General features: G+C 40.9%; 1 protein-coding gene and 2 non-coding genes across 3 annotated transcripts in view; all 3 read left to right on the forward strand.

Annotated features, from left to right (window-relative positions):
• The window catches only part of LOC145438088 (uncharacterized), a 37938-nt gene that overhangs the window by 3010 nt on the left and 9652 nt on the right, over positions 1-25276 (forward strand). The window lies entirely within an intron of this gene.
• Trnas-cga (transfer RNA serine (anticodon CGA)) lies at positions 12070-12151 on the forward strand. Its single transcript has one exon. It is a non-coding gene; the product is annotated as a tRNA-Ser (tRNA).
• Positions 15172-15253, forward strand: Trnas-cga (transfer RNA serine (anticodon CGA)). The gene has a single exon. It is a non-coding gene; the product is annotated as a tRNA-Ser (tRNA).

Raw genomic sequence — 25276 nt, forward strand, 5'->3', positions numbered from 1 at the left:
AAAGAAATACTGTTCACGGTCCACAGTACCTGTTCGACTGATGCTTACGACCAAGTCTCGGCCTGATGATAATCATCGCTGACACGATTCATAACATCACAACCAACCGATCATCATCTTGATCCACGTTTCAGACTCGGGTTTGCAGCTGGAAAAGCCGAGAAATCAATTAGCTGCGTCAAATCATATACATATCGTGAAAAAGCAAAAGGCGAATAATCTACTACTACAAACCGTTTCCTGGTCTGATAGCAAAGGCAAATAATGTACTACTACAAACCGTTTCCTGGTCTGATAGCAGATCGAATGTACCCATGATCAGATCGGAACAGAGCAACTTGCCATTACCGAACGTCTTCAGGAGCTATATCAGTAATGGAAGGATAAACCTCTCCTTTTCTGTAGCGAAGCCGGCTATGCCAATAACCCGAAGGAGCAGTTGCAATCTACTTCGATCTGCACAGCGATCATAGTTAGCGTTGTCGAAAGAGCGAAGTCGTAAGAAGTATCAATCTGACAGCCACCCGTAACACAAATAGCAGACAAACAGAACCAAAAGGCACACAAAACACAAGAGATGAAACAACATCGACGACGCGGCAATACAACATGAAGTTAAAAACCACGCATATACCAATTGGGGTATAACAAATAAGGGGACAGATGAGCAATAAGACACCGACACACACGTTAACAACGATACAAGAAGGTGATTGTAAATTCTGGCACTCCCACACACGCGGGTGACACTGACAGATATTTAGAAATGTTGAAGAATCCACGATCCAGATTCCGGCACACTCTCACACACGCGGGAGCCACTGACAGATATTTAGAAATGTTGAAGAATCGACGATCCAACTGAGGTGAAACTATTATTTAACGACACAGCGAGGGAGACTATAGACTACACATGTTGAAGAATGACCAATCAAACGAGTGTGAAACTGTTAATCAACGAGACAAATGAGGATGAAACTATACAATTTTCGTGATGAGGGTGAAACTAAAATATTCGTTACGAGGCCGAAACTGATGGGAGATCTCTAATGTCGTAAAATGGAACATTTCAACGAGCGTGGAACATTTCAACGAGGGTGAAACGGTTCAACGAATACAAATATCGTTACCAGGGTGAAACTACGTTGTAAAATGGAACGTTTCAACGTGGTGAAACAGTTAAAGTTAAATCAACGGAACAACGAGGATGAAACTATGCCACAATTTTCGTTTAGAGGGTGAAACTATGTTGTAAAATGGAACATTTCAACGAGGGTGAAACGGTTCAACGAAACAACGATGACGAAACTACAATTTTCGTTACGAGGGTGAAACTATAATATTCGTTACAACGAGGCTGAAACTGATGAGATCTCAAAATGTTTAAAAAATGGAACAATCCAACGAGCGTGAAACTGTTATTCAACGGAACAACGAGGATGAAACTATACTACATTTTCGTTGAGAGGGGAAACTATGTTGTAAAATGGAACATTTCAACGAAATAACAATGATGAAACTACAATTTTCGTTAAGAGGGTTAAACTATAATATTCGTTACGAGGCTGAAACTGATTAGATCTCCAAATGTTGAAAAATGGAACAATCCAACGAGGGTGAAACTGTTATTCAACGAGACCAATGAGGATGAAACTATGATCTTCGTTATACCGGGGGGTGAAACTATAATCATCGATACGAGGCAAAAACTGAGGAGAATCTACAAGTGTTGTAAAATGGAACATTCCAACGAGGACGAAACAGTTAAACGAAATCTTCGTTACGAGGGTTAAACTATATAATCGACGACATAGCAAGGGTGAAACTGGAATATATTAACAGATGTTGAAGGACCGACGATTCAACAACAAGACATAACAAAACATGAGCGTTATGCACAAGCACCCAGATGCCAACAGACGTACAAATACCGAAAAATAGAACAAACACACATAATGAAGAGATCTGCAAATGTTGTACTGACAAACCACCACTCGTTCACTTTGCACAAACCCATCTGGAACACACTTACGATCACGCGGGAATCGACTTTTAATCGAAGGCCACTCGCACACTATCCAAATCCAGTATGAACTATGAAAGATGAAGAATCAAACATAACGTCCAACATAACGTCCATAAGATGGAGTGTAAGAGCAATAGCGACACTGCACTGATGTCGACACGAACTATGATCACTATGCCATCGTTCAACCCGACATTCAGTCCCAAGAAACGTTTCGTTCTATCGCTGGTAAACAAACCACACCAAAAACTAGCTTGACATACAATTTTAAAAGATATATTTTTGTTGGAATTCGATTTGTTGATACATTTACGAAAAGGCGAACAGTGTAGCCACAAACCAGTCCCGGAGCACCAGACGATGACAGACGAACCATTTACCGCACTTCGTCAGGGGTTATAGCGGTAAACGGCAGGGCATCACCTCCCCTTTTCTGTCGCTTAGCCGGCGAAGCCAATAGCCCGAAGGGGTCGTTGCGATGTGCATAGAAAATACACACATCGGCGTCATGTCGTCAAGCGTTCCTGACCAAACACGATTTACCAACGAGCGAGGCAACTATAGCGGATAGCTCATCAGCGAATCAGCACAAATCACTAACACGACTATCTACGTTCCTACCACCTTGTTACCGTTCTGTACCGTCGAAGGTACCCAAACTTCCACGTCGGATTGGAGGCTCTACAGACCACCTACGCCAGAAATGAATGAGAACCAATCGCTATCTCTGCGCTAGTAATATCAAGCAGCAACGAAAAAAGCCCTTCCTCTAAAGAAGTCAAGAAACTCTGATTGCTACCTTAATTGGTGACTGCCGATAATGAGTCAGGTAGCAATTGTAATCTCGACAAAATCAGAGGAGACTTTATGATCTAGGTTCCTCATCGCCACCCAACCAACACGAGTGGTGTCTCGCAATATCTTCGAACGGTGGTTGTCAACCTTTATGATGTCGTGGCCAGTGTTGCCAATTGGCGCCTTTGAGAGCCAAATTTCAGAAATTTGGCTCTTTTAAAGGTCGGTTGGCAATGAAAAATTACGTTTGGCGCGTTGGCTCCAATTTGGCGCATTTGACTATAAAATTATTTAACAATTGAAACTGATGTAAAGTCGAATCGCTCTTCTTTAGTTCTCGTTCTAACCTTGGATATTAGGATTTGCAGGCCTATGTCGTCATTTGAGCGGGTTATTGCCATCACAGTGCTATACTCTCATGCTCCAAATGCTAGATCAGGGGTCACCAACGCGGGCCTGAGGTAGCCCGTAAGGACCGGATGAGTCGCCCATGGGCCTGTTCTAAAAAAAATGGAGGAACAGCTCTTACCAGTGAGCTTTTATATGATGCGAATGATTTATTTAGCTGTTCTTGTGTAAATCACACCAACATGTAACTTAGTTACTCCCGCCATTCACATGCTGGTAATCAGCAGTCGTACGCAAATTCGAATGACTGGCATCTGCCGGATGGTAATATGATGCGCTTGTTATTGACATCGCAGCTCGCTCGTGACATGTGACCACCGAACGAAATTACACTTTTTTAGTTTGCGAGCTGTTATCTCAGCGTGGGGCACTAGAAATAGTAACGACATACCGACAGTCATATTCAGGCCGTGTTATTTTTGGCATTTCAGCAGCCAGATGCCAAAACTGCCAAAAATGAAAATTTGAAAATGCCAAAAATAAGCAATTTTTGGCATATGCCAAAAATAACACGGCCTGCCAAATTGTGTATTTCGTTCATGGTGTTGTGTTGACAGGACCGCGTTACAAGCGAGAAGAGCGTTATTGAAAGGCAGGTTTCTTAATCTGGGTCCAGCCCACCCATTATGGGGTGAAAGCATGGTGTCCTGAATGGTGTGGGCACAGCGAAATTGAACGGCTGACTGCATTTGGTTTACGCCATACTTTCATTTGTCCAAAGGCAATTTTACGACCATTTTTGACCGGCTTGTCGAGCACTAAATTTGATAAAAACGGGTTCAATGAGAAGCTGCCGCAGTACTGATTAATAAAATATAAATTATATTCTGCTCATGGAACTGGAACCCCCAAAATCAACCACGATTTTTGCATCGTGATCGAGTTGAACATTGTGACGCAACAAACTGTCTGGCTATTTCTGAGCTGCATAGTCTCGTTTTGCCAGACAGTCTTGTTGCGTCAATGTTACAAGCTAACCTTCCCAGGACTCTTCCATGCGAGTTGGTAATATTAAAGCCACCTGAAGTGACAAAAGTCCTAAAATATATCGGTAGACTGAAGGAGAAATGATAGTCGGGCTACTAAATAGAATGTGTTGAGAGACAACACAGGAAACTCCTGGAAAAGGATCGGGAAGAAAATTCTTTCCGCGATGAGATCGATGGCACTGGCGAAATGATCTCTTTTCATGATGCATGGAAGCCGGTTCGGTCCTCCAAAGATTTTGAAGCCCTGAAAACCTTTTGTGGATGACTGGCAACATTCTTTCCCTCAATGGCTACTGTTGAAGCCGATATTTCCCAGATTCGCTGGGCGAGAAATCAATTTAGGAGAAACTTAGCTGACCTCAGTTTGGAAGCACTGTTACAGTGCAAACGATTTAAGTCTATTCAACAGCTGTAACAATCAGCTGTTGAGCGTGTTTGTTAGGCTTCACTTTTTTTTTTCGCTTATTGGCACCGATTCCGATGGATACTGCACATTTTGTGGTTTCGTTTGATATTATTAACCTATGAGATCGTTAGGTTTTTTCTTCTTATCGTTTGTTGGCACTGATTATACGTGGATGCTGCACATTTTGCGGTGTCTTTGGACAAAGTAGCCCAAATAAAGCGTTTTTGTGACTAATTCGAGGCTGAAACTATCTATTTAGAGGACGATGCCAAAACTGCCAAAAATAAAAATCGAAAAATGCCAAAAATAAGTTATTTATGGCAGTTTTGGCATATGCCAAAAATAACACGGCCTGGTCATATTCCTAACCGACCCAGTGACTATTGTATCAGGATATTCGTGGCAAGGGAATCCACATTCCGAAAATGGGGAAAATTAGAAGAGTGGCTACCGAGCAGGGCTGTGGAGTCGGTAAATTTTACCACCGACTCCGGCTCCGACTCCGACTCCAAACATTTTCAATATTCCGACTCCGACTCCTGAGTCTTTAAACGTACCGACTCCGACTCCGACTCCCGACTCCGACTCCCGACTCCGACTCCAGCATTAATACCAATTTACTTCGAAAATTATATGCCACATTGTCGGTTGAATGACTATCATACAACCATTAAACATATGCAAACATATAATTAACGGTGCATGCTACATTGTTTCATTGTGGCACAGCTCGAATTATCCACTATGCAATTAACATGAAAGAAAGATTTGCTAAATATCCTTCCTTTTTCAAGTTTTTATAACATGGACTCTCTAATATCCTGAAATGTATGAATCATTCAAATATGGCAGATATCCAATCTTGTATAATTAAACTGTAGATAAAAAATCCAAGTTTAGCTCTTGTGTATGAGTCAGCAACTAATAATGAGATTTAACCTACTAATTTTGTCATTGCACACTATACTGATTACAAGCACACACACTCTTACTACTAACATACAATGGTCATAACTGGAATTTAGTTGAGTAGTCAAAGACCATAGGCTATGTCTGGTCTACATGTACTTAATCAAGTATTCAAGGATTGGGAGTTGCAGTCTTTCTTAATCATTTGTTCGACCCAAACAGCTAAGCTACACAACAAATATTTTTAATTTTGTTAAGTGGGAAGCATCGTTTGGTCATATTTACATCATTTTTACAATTTTACAAAACCATCGATGCATTTGCTCTGTCACAGTATCATGGTATAATTCCAAAAATTGCATCAATTTTGACTGCATCCCGAAAACGCATATTGCGATTTTCTTCCTCTGTGCAACTGAGTTGTAATTTGCAAGTAATGTCTAATTTTATCCATATCAGGGCTGGGCAACTTTTTCGGCCAAAGGGACACATGATATTTACTAACCATTGCGCGGGCAACTGGAATGTTGATAACATTTTTTAGTCGTCCGATAGGAGCGAACCGAATTAGCTAACATTGCAAACAATACCTTTATTAATACGCTGTAAAATTTATAACAATATGTCATGCAACTGTGCAGTGCGCAATAAGGCCCTGGTCACGCGAAGCGCGAATTTTTTTTTGCAAGATAATGACTGAATTATAGCAATAAATATGTTTCTAACATACATTGTTGGTCGCATCTGTATACCACTGGACTCATTGAGCAAGGACAGGATTATGCGACGTTCAGACATAGCAAAATCGACGGTATCAGTGAACATGCCTCTATAATTTTGTGCAAATGTTTTGTCGACGATCTCGCTGCGAGTGCACAAGCGAAGCCGCATGTTGGACGACACGTTATCTCCTGATTGCGATTATAGTTAGACTCAATTCTGTGAATAATATGTATTTATAATTTTCAGAAGGGGGCAAAAATACTGAATGAAAGAATCTAGTGACAATGAATCATTCGAAGTATTGAGAAAAACTTCAAGTCAAATAAATCTGCTATGAAATATTCTACTTTATGGTCATATACGAAGATCTGGGATAAATGTGGCTGGCCCCTGGATAGCCTACGTCAATGCGTAAGAACTGTTGTTTTAGTCATCATCAAATTTCGCGGTCATGCTAATCAAATTTTGGTTGGCCTTGCGATTGTACCTGATGTCATGAATAATTTCGAGAATTACCTCGCAGGCCACACCTAACCTTCTCGTGTGCCAAATTTGGCCTGCGTGCCACGGGCTGGCCGCACCTGATCTGTATGGTTATTAATAACAGTGATTGGTGGTACATAAAAATTCTATTGAAAATTCTTTGAAAGAAAATGTTTTCATGATGGAGAAGTTGGAGTCGGAGTCGAAGTCAGGGTCATTCTCACAAACTCCGACTCCAGTCAGTATTTTCCCCACGACTCCGACTCCCACTCCGACTCCAGCTGTTATAGTTTTCACGACTCCGACTCCGACTCCGACTCCATCAAGCGAAAATTACCCAGACTCCGACTCCGACTCCACCGACTCCGACTCCGACTCCACAGCCCTGCTACCTAGTGCCGAATATTCCAACAAAAATGGACCGAGATTCTTTCATTAACAAAGGTGAACGAGCAACCATTATGCTTGGTTTGTAATCGGCAAAGTTTCTGTCCTCAAAGAATATGATATTCGACGCCACCACGAGACTCACCATAAAAGGAAATGCGTCGATTTCAAAGGACATTTACGCCACGACGAAATAAAAAACTTAAGGCCCGCCTGAAGATACAGCAATTCACCTTTACCGTTGTTGCTAATTACGTCGCCACGATTTTCAAAGAGCGCCTCTCTTCCGAAGTTGAATTTGTGATAAAACAATTAGGGTATACATGTTTAACAGGAATTGTATTTGTTATGTGATATTTTTAGCATGGAGTTATTGTAATTGCGATGTCATTAAAACATGCAAGGGAGGAATTGTGATGGTAATTTCCTGAAATAATGTAATTGATCCAAATCTTGTGACTACTATCGCTGTAGTTTTGTGTGCAATTTTCGGAACCGAATTCTGCTACAAGTGATACTGGATATACATCACCTGCTTGATCAAACGATTTCTCCATATAAAAGGGGTGAAAATCTCATCAAACACTACAGTCTGTCGATAAAACCTAAAATGGAAACGAATATCATTCACATGGAACTGGATCTTTTGACTGACCGTAACCTGCGATGGCCGAGTGGTTAAGGCGTTGAGCTTGAAACCTATGAGATATTTCCGCGCAGGTTCGAATCCTGCTCGCAGCGGTTGAGTTTTCTGAACTAAACATGATTTTAATTTCACGATCATTAAATGGCATCATGGTAATGCGTGATGGATCTATCGTTAATCTTTTAAAGGATTATCCCAATAGCACGTGTCTAATTTTGTTGGTTCTTGACGTTACCAGAAAATCATTCTCATTCTCGAAAGGGAATTAGTTTTCATTCATTTGGTGAATTAGTCCTGAAGCATATTCTTAGTTCATATCACGACATCTAAAACCGTGACAGGTGTATTGCGTAACATTGAAGATATGCGGAAACTAGAATTCGCCAAGTTTTTTGTATCAGTTCCACTGCGGTCGTTGCCCCGAATATTTCAATGATTTTTTTACCTCGGAATCAAAAGCGCACAAGTAGGGGAGATGTGATACCGATGGATCACTGGGACCGAAAATACTTGAAAAATTCTCCATGATAATTCCATGATTACACTCCGTGAATTTGTCGACAGTTACATGCTGCCAGAATCTTTCCCCACATGCAAAAAAATTCGACCTGCGTGAGTTATGGGGTCTGTGACGAATGATTTACGTTTTAGGGGGTGTAAAGTAAATTTGGATCGACATTTGCATTTTTCTATATCACCTTTCAGACTAACAAACCCGCCATAATTTTTGATGTGAAGTATAGGGCTTGTATCAGGGTATATAATGGCACATATTTTTTTAATCAATACCATCCTCGAGTGAACTATTTTCAATTCAATTACAATATTTATGGGGTGGGGGACCTATGGTACCATAGCCAAATCAAGCAAAATAGATGGACCAACTAATCACTTAACAACAGAAACTCGCCTACATATATATAGGCTGTATACCATAGTTACCTATGGTGTTTTGTCGCTATTACGGGTTATTTGAAAGTCAAAATATCGATTTGCGGGTAATATGTATGTGGCATTAATTTTGTTAATTTGGGCGTAAATCAAAACATTATTTTATGCCAACATTTGAGTTGATATAATCTATTTTATTCTTGAAGGTCGTGGCGAAACATTCTTCATTGACTTGCTGTAGCTTAGCTTATGGTACACAACAAAACAAGTTAACAAATTTGAGTTTTTAAGCGTATGTCTCATAGGTCCCATGGTCGTGTGCCTTCGGACCCACCGGGTGGGGACCGATGACACGTTCGAGCAACAAATTTTAAACGTGTATAAATATTTTTTGAAAGGGCGGATATCCATGTTAATGTCCGCGATAGGTAGATCTTGTATCGAAGTGTTGAGATAGCAAAAGATCTGCTATTCTCGGCTGAAGATTTGAGGGCCAGAGATCATTTTGCAATTTTTGATCCATCGGTACCACATCTCCCCTACAACACAAGCGCGTCCACGTCGTCCAAATATCATGTGATAAACCGAAAATCATCAGATACGCCGAACCGGATGTGTGGAACAATATCCCGCCGGCCATCCGACAGTCGACGAGCATGTCCAAATACAAGTTGTAGTACAAGAAATTACTATTAAATGAATACTATAGTCCATCCTCAAGTTTACTGGATCACCACTGGCCTATCGATCTCGCCTTCCATGACATGCCACTTCATTGCTTGTTGCTTGCTTTTTTCTATACTATCTTCTTTATTTTTCATTCAGTGTGCATGCCTCATCTTTACATCGCCTAGGCCAAGGTGGGTGTCTGATTGCATAGACTACTCCAAGTCGCTTCGCCACCTTCCTATCATTTCATCGTATCGCATTTTGGGGTGTGTTGAACTGATAAAAATTACTAATAAACCAATGATGATTATTTCAACGCCTGGACAGGTCTCTACTTTCAATAATCCAATTCGAAAGCTGAGGTCTTGCAGCGCCGATTCCTCTCGTGGTGTTCAGGCCAATGACTTTCGGGACTTACGTGTATGACTAGATAGCATTTGGGGTATTATATTCTGTTTCAGTGTTACATGGTTTATATCGCCTGTTGCTAGCTCCAACTATCCATAAACCTTGACTACTGACTTGTTACGTAGCCTATTCCGAAATAGCTAGTTCTGCTAGTACTTGAAGTTGAAATTTACGACATTACTTCTACTTATATGCTGATGTACAAAACATGACTGCTTTGACCACCTTTGATAACCATGGGACAGTGTTTTTCAATCTTTTTGAGCACCATCCGCAATTTGTTTGCAAAACAAATTTCATCCGCACTAACCAATAGGGCTAGGCAAAATCGAGTACCTGAGTGATTCGATTCTGATCACGTAATGTGTTTCGAGTCGAGTCGAGTAATCGAGTATCACTCATTATGACGTCATAACAGAACGTGATGTGTGAAAGTTTAAATATGTACCTTTTATGCCACCACAAAGAATATAATGCCTGTTATCCATCACATTAAAGATATTTTTGGTATTTTATCGACTATACCGATTTTATTGCACTTGGTGACAATGTTGCGGGACAACCTGACTTCAGAAATCAGCTAGTTCCAGCAACTTCGTATAGCTATACCATACCATAAACTATACTATATGTTCCGTATGCTACGACACAGCCAATCAAGGTTTCAAGGCTTCAACAGTGAAAATTATTGTCGAAACTACAATTCTCGTTGAGAAATTAACTTCCAGTGGCGATGAGCCTATATTTCCAGTACTCGAAAAAATCGTATTTTACTACTCGACTCGAATCATCACAATTAATACTCGATTCTGATTCGAGTACTCGAATCATTATGCCCAGTCCTACTAACCAACCGATAACACTAGTCAACACATATTTTTAGGCAAACAAAGTAAGAGTGGTTTAGGGGTTCTGAAGGGCACGGATTCTGAACATTCAAATTGATTCTTGTTTTGGAGATAATCCAAGGGGCCATTTAGACCAAAATATTCCATTTTCGCTGTAATGGCTAGTTAGAAAATCGGCTCAGTCGTATTATAAAGTTTAGAAATTCAATCTTCTTGTTATTTTTACACACAGAAGACACTTTGAAATCAAAATAAAGCAACAGCGCTATATCTGGGGTATCAGATTTATCATAGTTATTGACCTTCACGGATATCATGTACATAATTAAATTCCAGGCATGCATATTTTAAGTAGGCCTATTTACCTAGATACTCAAATAACGTGGCGTCAATTCAATCAGTTTTACACCAACCACCCATCTATTGTAAATTCAAAATATTCAGTTGGAATTAAAATTATTAATTTATTTTAAATCACAGTTGTTCTATGTACGATTTTCGCCGGTAGCCAATATAGTGCAGTTTCTCGAAAGGTTGCAGCAGTGGTCTGCCATAATATGTTCATCTCATCTGCCCTGATATCTGCCTGAAGTAAACTTTTATGATCATGTTTCTTCAAGTTCTCCATTTGCAGATACGAATATTCGGACCAACTGTAAGTAGTTGGGTGTTTTGTTTTGTGATCATCCAGAAAGTTTTTTCACTACATCTTAAGAGAAATCCCATGCAGTGAACCTCTTCCTAATATGTAAGTGGAATCTTTCATCCGTATTCGAATCTGAAATCTATCAATCTATCAAGGATACCAGATTTAAGCTTCTCGTATGATAGGAATACTAGGTATACCGACGTTGTTGACTCGGCGGGAAAATATCCATTTGCAAGCCAAAAGAAATGAAACGCATATGAACATTGTAGTTACGCTTTTCAAAGACAAATTTTACAGCTTTTATTTAATTTCCCATTTTGTGAGTAGAGCAAGGACAGTCACGATGTCGTGCGTTCGGCTCTTTAATTCGATCTAACTTAAAGTTCATAGCAATTCAATAACCTCACGGCACTGGTTTTTTAACTTTTTAGATTGCAACCAAAATTTGAGGTTTAGTGGCATCTCGCAACCCCAGCCTCACACATCTAAACGCAATGGATTTTTATGCTACGATTTTACGGAAATGTAAGACATAGAGAACGCGCAGACAACAAATGGATGCAACACAGCTCTGCGAAACATGTCTGACGCACGCGGCATCAAATTGGGGTGAACTATTTGCCTCTATGCTTACTACTCAGATTAAAAGACGGGGCCATTCGATTCCGACTGCCGACCATTTCGAATTGGGAGCATATCATGATCGTAAATTTTGGCCAACCTGCTACGGTCTTTTTCGGCCAAGGCTTTGTCATCACCGGTATTCAAGCGGATATAGATGTGACCATCAAGATTTCCATGAAAATTGGAAGGGATTTCGTAGACAGCGTCAGCTGCGATGGCCGAGTGGTTAAGGCGTTGTACTCGAAATCCAATGGGATATTCCCGCGCAGGTTCGAACCCTGCTCGCAGCGGGAGACTTTCCGTCCATGAGCAATGGACATGCTCTTCATTTCCCTATCGTAAAATGTCACCCTGATAATGGTGATGCATCTTTCAGTAATCTTTATAGGGTGTTTCCATGGCGTAACTAGAACTGATAACAAATATCTAAAATTAGTAGCTTTCTTACGCCCACTAGAGTCAAACAGAATCAGGATTTTGTATTCTAAAGGCTATATCAGACGAGGCGATGTCGGCGGAGCGTTAGTGTTTGTTTTATCATCGCTGCCATCGGCCGAATCGCCGCCGATTTTAATTGACAGTGTCAATTAACTCGGCGACATCGCCGGCGATGAGAGAAGTGGGAGATGCGCTCATGCGTATCCATATATAAACCAGTGTCGAGACTTGAATAGCGTCACTTCTGCTCAAGCCGTTTGGCGGACGAACCTTCTGGCGAGGCATTGCGAAACGAATTACTGCGATGTACTACTAAATTATTGAGCCAGTCCACTTATCCAGTATAAGCCGGCGTTGCAAAATCGGATGCGCCCACCACCTTCGAGTAGTATCAGCACGCGCATATTCTTCTACAGCTATCATGGCAGTCAAAGCTCGTGCTACCTTCAACTTTTTTGACCTACCCTTACAAATACCATACTACCATGGTTCAGAGAAGGTTTCATTCGACAAGACATTGCAGCATGAACACATTGGACAGACATCACAACCATATTGCAGAATTAGTTTCGAATATTTTCGGCTGGTTGTAACTTTGTTTCTGGATAATTTTGACCAGACGTGACTTTTGACTTCAAGTCGAAAGAAAAAAATCGTCAGCTCGACAACCAAAACGGACAGTGTACCCCCTGTTATAGGACTGGTAGCACTCCAAAGTTGTTTTGTCAAAGGTCCAAGCAAATATAAACCAGCCAACTCTAGGCCCTAAATGTATCTAGCTCCGCTGCACAATTGGGATTCTTCGGAATATTTATTCTGTTCGGATTTTCTGGATTATGGACAAGATTTTTCGGATTTGCATGGGTATTTGGATGAGATTGTTCGTATTCGGAAGGATTGCTCATTAGAGCTTTGAGCTGTCGGATGGATTCGGATTCTCAGAAATTACTATCACTGATCATAATACTGTAGTATGTACGTTGTACAGTGTACCTGACCTGTACAACAACAAAAAACTGATTCGCAGTTGTCAATCATCCCCGAGCAGGTTTAAATGCAACGGGTCAACGCCTTCTGAAACTAATCAAGTGCAACGATCTCTCACATGATGGTAGAGAAATTATCGGCCGACATCGCCGGCATCGCCTCGTCTGATACAGCCTTAACTGAACAGTAACACGCCAAGTTTTTCTCAAGCAGGGTCGGATCTGGATTCACATTTTACCCGACTGCCGGATCCGGATTAGGACAAGGTGCTAAATTTCTAGTGGATGGAAGTGACTTTGCGTTTGATGACCGGAATGTTTTGTATGAAATTGGAGACAGCATTGCACCAGTATTCCCTAAATTTGCTTTTCAACCTTTTTGAGCTCCATTCGCGCATTTTTGTAAAATAATTTTCATTCACACAAACTAACCGAAAATTGTTATACAAAAAGACGATGAAGATACTTAACAAAATTTTGTTCGGATGGATGGGTGGCAAGGTTTTAAGATCTGATCTGCATTGCTATCCAAAATACAGCGTATTTTCCGCGAGTGAAAATGGCTTGCTCGCAGCAATCGTTTTTGAGAGCTGACAGAAAGGTCCCGGAGGCTCCAGTTCGCCGAAAGAATGAAAAACCCACATGTTTGTTTTGAGGCTTATGCCTTATGTCTTGTAAAATAAGGTCCAAAACGATCAAGGAGAGTAGGCAGATTACAGCTCGCTACCTTATGATACGTTGCTGCAACTTGTGTTCCGATATTTTTTCGATATCCCTTTTTTTGTCTCGCGAGTATATGAGAAGAGCAAATAAACTCACGATACTGTGTGTTCTGCTCTTTAGCTCAATCTAACTTGAGAATTCATAACAGTTTAATAACGGTAAAGCAGCTTTTCAGACTACCACCAAAATTTGAGTTTTTGTGGCATCTCGCGACCCAAGCCTGACCCAGGAAAAGGAATTCAGTCTTAATATTAAAGTAGTATGCAACGATTTTACGGACATGTATGACATTCGAGATCGCGCACATCACAATTCCACCCAACACAGCGCGTCGCAGACTCAGACGGGCTGATATACGGTGTGTCTGCCACTACACCAACTTCCAAACCAGGCATTTGGTTACGTAATACTTATAGTGCGAAGATATTAATTCACTGCGGCCTGTGAGAGCTACGATTAGTGGTGCGTCCACCGCAACTACAAAAGTTACACTGCCCTTGAATCTCCTATTAGGTGTATTTGAATTATACCACGTCAGAAAAAATAACAATTAATCACGATTTTCAATATTCGCACTCATCCGGATTTTTCATTCGCACCAATCGCAGCACCATCGTCATTCGCACTGCAATTTTCTTCATTCGCACAAGTGCGAACCGTCACACAGGTTGATAAGCAATGATCTATAGAATGAGACACTATCACGGAGCATTTTTAAGACTTACCAAATGTTGGACAACCTTAATGTATAACCGTATTGATTGGATGCATTTTTAGTCTTTGATTTCATGGTTCACTGCCTCTAAACGAGGAAGGCAAGTTGCAGTTGCGTTCGTTAGTGGTTGACATCGCACCAGCAATATTGCCCAATTCATTAGTTCGGAGAGAGAGAGAGAAAGAGAGAGAGAGAGAGAGATAGGGAGAAAGAGAGAGAGAGAATGAAAGTGAGAGAGATGGAGATCAGATCAGATGCACCAGCGAGATGTTTTGACGACGACAAATTTGTTTAGGCGTTCCACAGGTTAGCAAAGAACCACTGATCTATGAACACGAGGCAATAACATTTCATGCTGCTTAGCCCTGCGATCACGCGAATATAGATTTTAGATGGAACCGGGGAGAGATTTGCATGAAGTTTGGATTTAATTGCATGCGAGGCGCCAGCTGCGATGGCCGAGTGGTTAAGGCGTTGGACTCGAAATCCAATGGGATATTCCCGCGCAGGTTCGAACCCTGCTCGCAGCGGTTGACTTTTCTGTCCATGATCAATGAACATGCTTTTCATTCCCATGTCGCCAAATGTCGCCCTGGTAATGGTAATGCATTAATCGTTGATGGATGTTTCCATGGCGTAACTCGAATATCTAAAATTGGTAGCTTTGACACCTTGTCACGTCCACTACAGATGGACAGGATCATGATTTTGTATTCTAACCGAACAGGAATCCGGGAAGTTTTTTTTCAAGCAGGATTGGATCCGGATCCCGAAAAACCATGTTCCGCTCATCTCAAACGCCCACTTCGATTCAGCAATGCTATCCGGAACACCATAGCATTCGGTTTAGTGACTTACCAGTACTCGAACGACTATAGTGCAGTGGTTCGCAACCTTTTTTACTTCGCGGACCCCTTTTAGATCATGACGGACCCCCTAAAGTTTCAGTTCTAATTTAGCTCAATTATCATCCAACCGTCATCTGTCATACGTAAATATGAACTTGGCAAGTCATGAAAAGCAACAAAATTACTTTTCGTGTAAATAACATCATAGCATGTGTAGAAATTCGGTGTCAGTATACGCATTCGTGTCTTGGAAATCTGCGCCTTCGATTTGATATAAGCGATTGACGCAAATCCATTTACCTAAAGATAGCTGGTGGTGAATGGATATGATCACAACATTTATATCACCCAATTCCAAAATATGGTAACCCTGGGCACGCGCATGCGGCCCGCGATGGCATTTTGGATTTCGAATGTTCGACAATATTGAACTGCCAAGTATCTTTTTTATTCACGTGAGAACTGGAAATTCGCTCTAAAACTACTCCAAAAGCCTGGAACTACTCATCAAACTTCACTATTACATCACTTTCAAAAGTTATCACGCAGTGGAAGATCAAATGTTACGTCACATTACTTGTTTACGATGGTAATACATGACCCGTTGATGATTCGTGACTACGAAATTTGATTTGGAATTGGGCGCGACCTTCGGTAGAATTACTCGAACTCAGACTCAATGTGTGATAAAATAAAAATGACTCTAGTTGAGTCGCGTCAAACGTTACAATCAGAGAAGGACTTATTGTGATTCGGAAAGCCATGACTTGGTACAGCCACGGACGCAATAAACTATCAAACTGGTATGGGGAATGGTAATCTATCAAAAGGCCTTGGCTTGTGTCGCGTGGCTTATTTAGGTATCTATGCAAGTCAGTATGGCAACCATTGGCATGGTGTTGCCCTCTTGACGTGTAGTTAGTTACATCCTGTGACATCTTATTATTGTTATTAACGCCAATTAGATGTGGCGAGTGTAAATTAGTCGTAACATACGCTTCACAGCTGTAACGCCAATGGATTCTTCGGCGATTGGACATTTCTTTCGCTACGGCAGAGTAATCATCATATTCAAGTTGTGATAGATCTGTTGTATCACAAGGTAAATCGAACTCCGATTTAATTTGACTTTGGTAATGACACGATCAATAGCCTAGTTATCAGGAGTATGCCCGAAACCCGGATTAGGCCGTACTGTTCCCATGATCTGATATCAGTTCGATCTTTTTAAAATTCTAAAATATTCTACCTATAATTGTGACACTACGTCAAATGTCCGCTATAGCTGCAAAATTTTACCGCGACAGCTTTTACGATGTCCTGATGCCTTTGTACTCTCGCATGGTGTCTACAACTAAATATGCACAACTACTAATCTATGCCAAGTACAGCAACAATTTAATTCAAAGATTTTAAAATGTGATTTTTACATGCCAGGCGAGAATTCACAATAGCGAATCACATTTTCATGATGCGTGAGGAATGTCAGTCTTCAAGGTCCTATCAAATAAGGCCTACTTGGAAATACATTGAATCCCTCTATTATCGGTGCTGCGAACCGCGGAGCAATCAAACAGTCGGAAATTGGCTGGCGAGCACATTTGAGTTTGAGACCTCTGCCCTAGGCCATGTATATTACAGATGAGAATGGATTCCGTGGCGAGGTTTCAATCTCGTTACTGGGACCATAGTGTCCTATATGGTGTCGACACAAGCAAATCTCACGGCTCAGTGAAATTGATTCACGTCACAATTTCCATTTGGCTACAGGCAATTTGACGGTCATTTTTGACCGGCTTGCCGAGCATTAAATTTGGTAAAACGGGTATCAATCGAAAGCCGACTCTGCACAGATTACGAAAATATAAATTTTATTCCGCTCGCGGCCCTGGAATCCCCACAATCAGCCTCTAATTTTTCATTGTTTTGGAGATTGGCATTGGGACGCAACAATGCTGTCTGACGCTTTTGCTCTTGAGCTACTCTCTCGTTTCGCCAGACAGCATTGTTGCGTCCCAATGCCAATCTCCATAACAATGAAAAAATCGAGGGTGATTGTGGGAGTTCCAGGGCCTCGTGCAGAATAAAATTTATATTTTTGTAATCAGTGTAGAGTCAGCTTTCGATTGATACCCGTTTTACCAAATTTAATGCTCGGCACGCTGGTCAAAAATGACCGTCAAATTGCCTGTAGCCTAATGGAAATTGTGACGTGAATCAATTTCACTGAGCCGTGAGATTTGCCTGTGTCGACACCATATAGGACACTGTGCTGGGACAGATTAGGAAAAAACTTCAGGAATTTCTATTTCTGTTCAGCTGTGACTGACTACTTCAAATCCAAGATGATTTATAATCCTTTCGAAGTCACCGTGATAGACCTTACTACTGGAACTTATTATTTCATGCACAAACTCCACCAAAACCCCCATAAACGACAATTCATTTGTATCGGTAGGCTGTTGGGACTTTGGCAATTTAAGTGAGTAGTATGTTTCATCTCAGACGGCCATACCGTTTCCTGTGAGTCTTGAATTGCTGGCAGGTATGAAACAAAACTGCTTCGTGATTTCCCTATGATTGAAAAATACAAATTAGGTTATCAATAATTTTTAAAATGTAGAGATTTCGCGGACCCCCAGTTGAGAACCACCGGTCTAGTGACTACTATCGCTTTAGTTTAGTGTGCAGTTTTCGGACACGTATTCTGCTATAGTGCTGCAGGATAGTTATCACCTGATTGATCAAACTATATCCCAGTGTGGGGATGACTCAAGTCACCTTTTTCGTATGACTTGACTTGACTCGAGTCACTTTGCTAAAATGACTTGACTTGACTTGACTCGGCGTATCAGAAATGTGGATTGACTCGTGACTCGGAGCAAAATTCACGAGTCAATTTCAAGTCATCAAGTAATCGGTGTCGTTAAAAATCACTGTATCTTGCATATGTTCAGATTGCTCGCGAAACGCTGGTGTAACCAATGATCGTTCGTTTTACCGAGCCCCCATTGTTCTCTCACAAACAAATTGACCGCAAACGAAGTGATCGAAGCTTACAGTTTACGTAATCGTAAACTATAGTATAGTAAAGTAATTTAATAGCAAAATGTCTCTTTCTGTTACTTGTTCTTAGACTCTTGTTTTATTGAAATTGAATTCGAATAAAGTTTATATATTCCTCAGCCATTGGCGCAGGCTCGAATTGTATGATATCAATTCGTAGATGGGTAATGTATTGCATCTAATCAATTTGTTTCTCTTTTCTCTATTTTGGCTGGTAACTATATAAACTGACAATATGCAATTACTTAAGTAGTTTAGCAGTTCTACGTATATGTGAGCGATACAGCGCCTTCTTGCGTGTTTATTTAACTCCATATTCGTTCATCGGCTCTGAATCAATGACCACTCAATCAGTATTTCAGACAGCTAGCAAAATGCAATGACTTAATCATGCCACATACTTCTAAAGGCAACTTGACTTGAATTGTGACTTGACTCGTGACTTGACTTGACTTGACTCGAGTCACCTCCAAAAATCGCTTGACTTGACTTGACTCGAGTCACCTTCGAAAATCGATTGACTTGACTTGACTCGAGTCAAAATGTGCAATGACTCGAAATGACTCGTGACTGGAAGGTAGTGACTTGATCCCAACACTGCTATATCCCCATATCAAATAAGCAAGAAGCTCATCAAACACTACATTCTGTATACAAAACATAAAATGTAAGGGAATATCATTCACCTCTCTAACTGAATTTATTACTGGATTCCTTTGTTTAATGAATCCTAGAATATGTTCATTGTAGGTATGGTAATGTATAACCCTATTGATAAGATCCGATTTCACGTCTTGGCTCGCCGTCCCAAAACGAGGAAGGCAAGTTGCAGTTCCGCTCGTTAGAGGTCGGCCGCGCACCAGCAATATTGCTTCGTTCATAGTTCAGAGAGGACTCGGTTCGGCATTTATGACAATGCCTTTACAACCAAATATATTTGAATAAAGTAGTAGCCTTTACAAACAATATATGATATTTCTACGGACCTTCTCTTGCAAAGCTTTGATGCTGATGCTGGTGGCTTGTCACTTTCATCAACCTTTTTAGGTACCATAATGTAATATTAATGGACAAGAAAATGTCGCAGTTACATACTACGTAACAGTGCTTCTAAAACTGTGTTCCATGCAACACTAGGAGTTCCATGATCCAGCCCTAGGAGTTCCGCGGAGGTCAAGACTCATGCATATCATTTGTGATGATATACGCCCGGCTTGGCCATCATTGATCGCAGGCAATTAGACCCGATCAGTAGTCAGACGGTTGTGGTGGTATACGCGGTGTACAGTTGCGTTCGCAAGCGGTTGGGGTTCGAATTCAACACCCTGTCCTTCTGAAATGACAATTCTATCCGTTATAGTTATAAGTTCATTTAGATATAAGCAATTGCTACCTTGCTGTTGTGTTCCGACCGAGCAATGCGATGGTACTTTCCAAGGTGAAGGCCTTCATATCTGAACTGGTATCTGGTAGGGAACAACAGAAATCACACTGAATTGCGATATAGATTCATCATAATGTTTTCGTTTTGCGTGAAAATCATATTTTTATGGTTTTGTTCTTTTAACACTCCATTGATACGCATGTCGTTTTGTGCACCAATTATCTATACTAGTGTATTGTGTTCAGTTGTTAGATGTGCACTGTTATAGATTTTTCTTTTTGTGGTCAGCGAAGATTTGGGGTTCCGCGAAGGCTAGAAAATTAGTGATAGTGTTCCGCGAGTCAGTAAAGGCATAGCCTTAGATGCCATGCTGCAATACATTATTCAATATAGCGCTACATATCTTGGCATGATTTTAGACTTGGTACCGATTGCGATTGCCAAGCGGTTAAGGCGTTCCATTGGGACATTACCGCCCATGTTTGAGCCCTTCTCGCGACGGATGGATCCGCCAGACAAACAGGCTTGTTTTTGATTTAGGTATATGAGTTATAGTTTAAGGTTATTGTTATCAGTAGACGTCAATGCCAATGTAAATGAATATCGTGAACGGAATTTTGATGATGCGATTAGGTTTCGACTAATAATTCGATGCAATCTCGTACGATATCTCTGTTTGCGGTTTGTGAGGAACGCGAACGCGAAATCGAATCTTCTTGAATCAAGCGCGTAACGAAAGCACTGTTGTTGTTCTACTTATTTGCGCTCAATGGACCTTAGTAATATAAGTAGATCAACTGTGCTCTCATTACGCGAGGATGTGAACGAATAATTGTTCGCAGTAACCGGTTTGCCATGAATTCTGATGTAAATTTAATTTGGTAGTAAGACTCACGATCCAAATTCATTGAACACTGGTCTATCTGGTCCAAGTCTAGAAAGTGACATATTGAGCAATTCCAAGATCTATGACGTAATAACCGTCATCCAGTCTCTTAGAAAACTGTGAACCATTTTCGTGGTTTTGCGGATTTGACTGACAACGAGTGCGATTTGTGCTCTTGATGAGACTGGACCTTTTTTACACGGCCCGCACGGGCTACAATGGGGTAAATATATTTTAAAATAGCTCTAATACACGTTCGTGGCATGGCTTAAAATAAGATCAGAGCAGTTGTAATTTAAATTACGTCAGTCGAATAACCTTGCCGCAGCCAAGATTTGAAGACGTGGAGCACGGCTCACTTTCATGCTTTTCATAAGACACCGCTTACGCAGAAGAGACGGCGAGGAGGAGCCTAGATAAACCTCCAACAATTGGGTAAAGATTCTGGAGACGACCTCGGACGGCCTAGAACCAGCAACCCATTGGTGTTGCAGCTGTGGATTATACCACCATAACCTTTCTTGCCCCCTTTTACACACTTAACTCATACATATGACTCATACTATGCTACTCATACATAGCCTACTATAGCCGTCATTATGGTTGCTGGAAATTAGGTTCGATCATCATAAGTTCATTTGTAACTGAGCCACGCTGTTACGCTCCAACCGAACAATACGATGACGCTATAGAACAGTGGTTCCCAACGTGGGCGATATCGCCCCCCAGGGGGCGATTTGGCGGTCTAGGGGGGCGAAAACGGACGAGGGGGGCGATAGGGGGCGACAACAACGAAGGGGGCAATGGCGCGTTAAAACGGCTATTTTGGAGTCGGGACCGCTACTGCCGCACCCCAAACCTCCCAATTGGGGAGGGGAGCCCGGACTCGGAAGGGGGCCCAAAATTACTTCGTGAATTAGCATAAATTATGAAATAACTTTTTTAGAAATTCGTGCAACTTTTTCAAAAATTTTTATACATCTTGATTTTGGGATACCAGTCACCCAACAAAAATACGAATGATATGGAAATGGGAGGCTTCGGCGTCGGCCATTACTGGGCCACGACGCACCAAGACATATGAAGTTAGGAGGCCATGTAACATGCGACTCCGAGAAGTATGCCAGAACGATCAGCAGCGATAAGACCTTGGCCAAAAAGGAATGCCCTTGTGCTGACCGAAAACTTCGATAGATATATGTTTAATTGTCCATAGGCACCTCAATGACTGGCGCCGAATGTTCCTGTCCTGGTGACCTTAACCCTACAGAACAAATGCCATCCCGCAAGGATAAATTTATTTGCCAGTAAAGAAATACCAATTTGAAATCATGTGCGTCTTTTAGTTTGGTACGTTTTGACGATTTCCATATCTTCTGACATAGCAGATATAGGAGGTCACAAAAGAGTATCATGTAACGAAGTCAATATAGCAACGATTCCGCCCAAAGATGTTAAATTATTATTTAGGGGTCCTACCTTTTCCAACACACACCACACTAAGCTCTACCGGAAAATCTGATTACGTGAGCAGAAAGAGGATATAAAATTGATAGCAATATCTATGCAATTGCCAATCATATTGACCGATTCAAACATGAATTATATAAATTTGTTGCGCTTCGCGCGTTTAGGCGAAATACGGTGATCACCACCAAACAGTACATGAAGCAGGGTATAGTCGATATAGCGACCAAGAGCCCACTGGCTGAGGGGGGTCTGGTTTATCACCCTATGGGGCCAAAGACCAACGTTTTGTGGGCCTGACGAAGTGCTGTATTTCGGTTTCCAATATTTGGGGGGCGATGATCGGTGCGGAGCTTCAAAAGGGGGCGATGAGTCGAAAAAGGTTGGGAACCACTGCTATAGAAGATGAAGCTGCACATTTCTGAACTGATATCTGAAAATAAATTGAAGTCACAGTGATTCCCAAACAATGTCCATTCCAACGTTTGTGTTTTGTGTGAAAGTCATATTTTAGTGATTTTATACTTTTAACAGACTGTTGGTGCACAGCTAATTTTGTGCACCAGCAATGATCTATTTGATTCGTAGTTAGGTGTGTATAGATTTTTTGTTTATTTACTCGGCGAAAATTAGGCGTTCCCTAAGGCATGCAAACTAGCCTAAGCCTCTGCCAGGTTGCTAAAGGTTAAGAACCGGTGATCTAATGTTACTACGGTCACAAGTCGTGACAAACCATAAACAATGATCTCGTGCGAAAATTCACCGATCTTAATATCATGGAAACTCTATGTCGGGTCGAAATTTCACGCCACGATATCTAAATCATGACGCTGTTCCGCGAATATGAAAAGATCAATTCAAAGATTTGTTTGTATGCTATAAGAAATGCATACATTACATCTATTATGTAACACGGTCGTCGTGTTTCACGAATTACAGTGACAGTCGTGGAAATCATTTACTGAAATAGTGTAAAATCGATTCATCGATTACTTGATTCGCATCAATCGTTATCATGTATCAGTCCTATTATGTAATTTCCACCGCTTCATCGGACTTTCACTAACTGTTAGTTCCTCTAGCCCTCATCAAACTGTTCTCTCGGTTCGGTTTATTAGCATTTTTTATCAGTTCAATATACTACAAAAATTGCGATACAATGAAAAGATAGGAAAGTGTCGAAACGACTTGGAGTAGTCTTCGAAATCAAACACCCACCTTGGCCTAGGCGATGTAAAGAGGATGCACTCTGATAGGTTAGTGTGGCTTATATGGTCCAAGACTCTTGCGAAATTGAGGAATGGCTTCAGAAACCCATGCATAAGTATCGCTAACAATAATCCGGGATCCCATTAGGAATCACTAATGCGAATGTTACCATTTTAAATTTTCAACTATACTACCACTTGTTATTGAGAATATTAGTGAATAGTGACAATATCGACTGGCATTTTGACGCTAATTCGAGTTTGGGGGAGATGAAGCGATATTGCTGTTGCATTCAATCAATGAAAAACTTTTCATGACTGAACATAAATATCTTTAAATATGGCTATTTGACAGTCTGACATTAGTATTTCAGTATTTTCGTGATTAATTTAATGGTTAGACCACAAGGCATAAGCAGAAGAGTGATTTCTCAGGCAGTTACAAAAGAGAGAAAGACTTGTCGTGACAATCTAAGTAGCCTAAATCGCGCATTTAATCACGTTCTTGTAAATAATTTAGAGCAGAAGAGCTTATTACAAGAAATTCAAACCACATGTCAGTGGCCGCAGCGTGACAGAGATTTAGTTAGATTTAGTTAAATTAGAAAGTTAGTTTAAAGAAGTAACTAACAAAACGGTGAGCAAATAGTTAGGAAACTAGGTGATATCGGCAACCACCCATAGTCAGTTTGCGGGCAAGCTAGCTAGATATGGATAGCGCAAACGCCTGGGAGGGTTCTTATTAGTGTGAACACTAGCCTTCATAATAACATCGCTGTGAAGGTGTGAACACGAAAGTGAACATAAACATATAACATCACATGACGTCACATTGCACATCTTTGTACAATACTTGAGCGACTAAGCCGTTTTCTAAAATGCAATGACTCAATGAATCATTCTAACGTTCGAAAATATGGTGATGTCGCGACGACATGGTTTGAATTATGAAGGAGACTTGATCTACATTACCTCCTCTTCAATACATCCATATGCGTACATGCTTAAGTGTATGTTTAATGAGGTGAGCTAACAGAAAACTTATATTATATCACGAACCCCTATAGAGTCTAGAGCAGTGGTCGGCAACCTATGGCTCGCGAGCCATATATGGCGCTTTTGGGGTATAAGATATGGCACATGGAAAATTTTTAATTTTTCAATAGATTTATCGATATTGCAGCAACTTGTTAGTAAGTTTTCATTACGTCCAGGATAATTATTTTCGTGGCAGCCTAAACATATCTTTGAGAGGTCAAGGCAGTGGAGTGTCCAGGGACTCGTATCCCCTTTCAAAATCCTCAAATTTTCAAGTTGCTGTCGCGGCGGTGACTAACATCACTCGCGAATTCGATCAACCCGACATCGCGCGCCTCGGAATTCTGGATGGATCAAAGAGAATAGCAGACATGGCGACGCGTGTATCACAATGCAGTTTTCAAATACATATTGTTTTCTTTAGCTACGCCGAGAAATGAACTGCCTTGGAAGTGGCATTCAAAATTAGAAATTCAAATAAAAAACAACGCCGTAGCTATCCATGATCTTGATTGATAAGTATAGTTTTCTATAGTATAGCGCCGTTAAAATGTAAATGTGATTTTGATTTAGAATCCCAAGCTTTGTTTTCGAACAATAAATTTGAAAATTGCTTTGTTTTGGGAGTAAAAGTATTCAAAATCTAGTCATTCATG

This window comes from Botryllus schlosseri, chromosome 4 (assembly GCF_051294905.1).
Source record: "Botryllus schlosseri isolate E-star chromosome 4, Bs_hap1, whole genome shotgun sequence".
Lineage (NCBI taxonomy): Eukaryota > Metazoa > Chordata > Ascidiacea > Stolidobranchia > Styelidae > Botryllus > Botryllus schlosseri.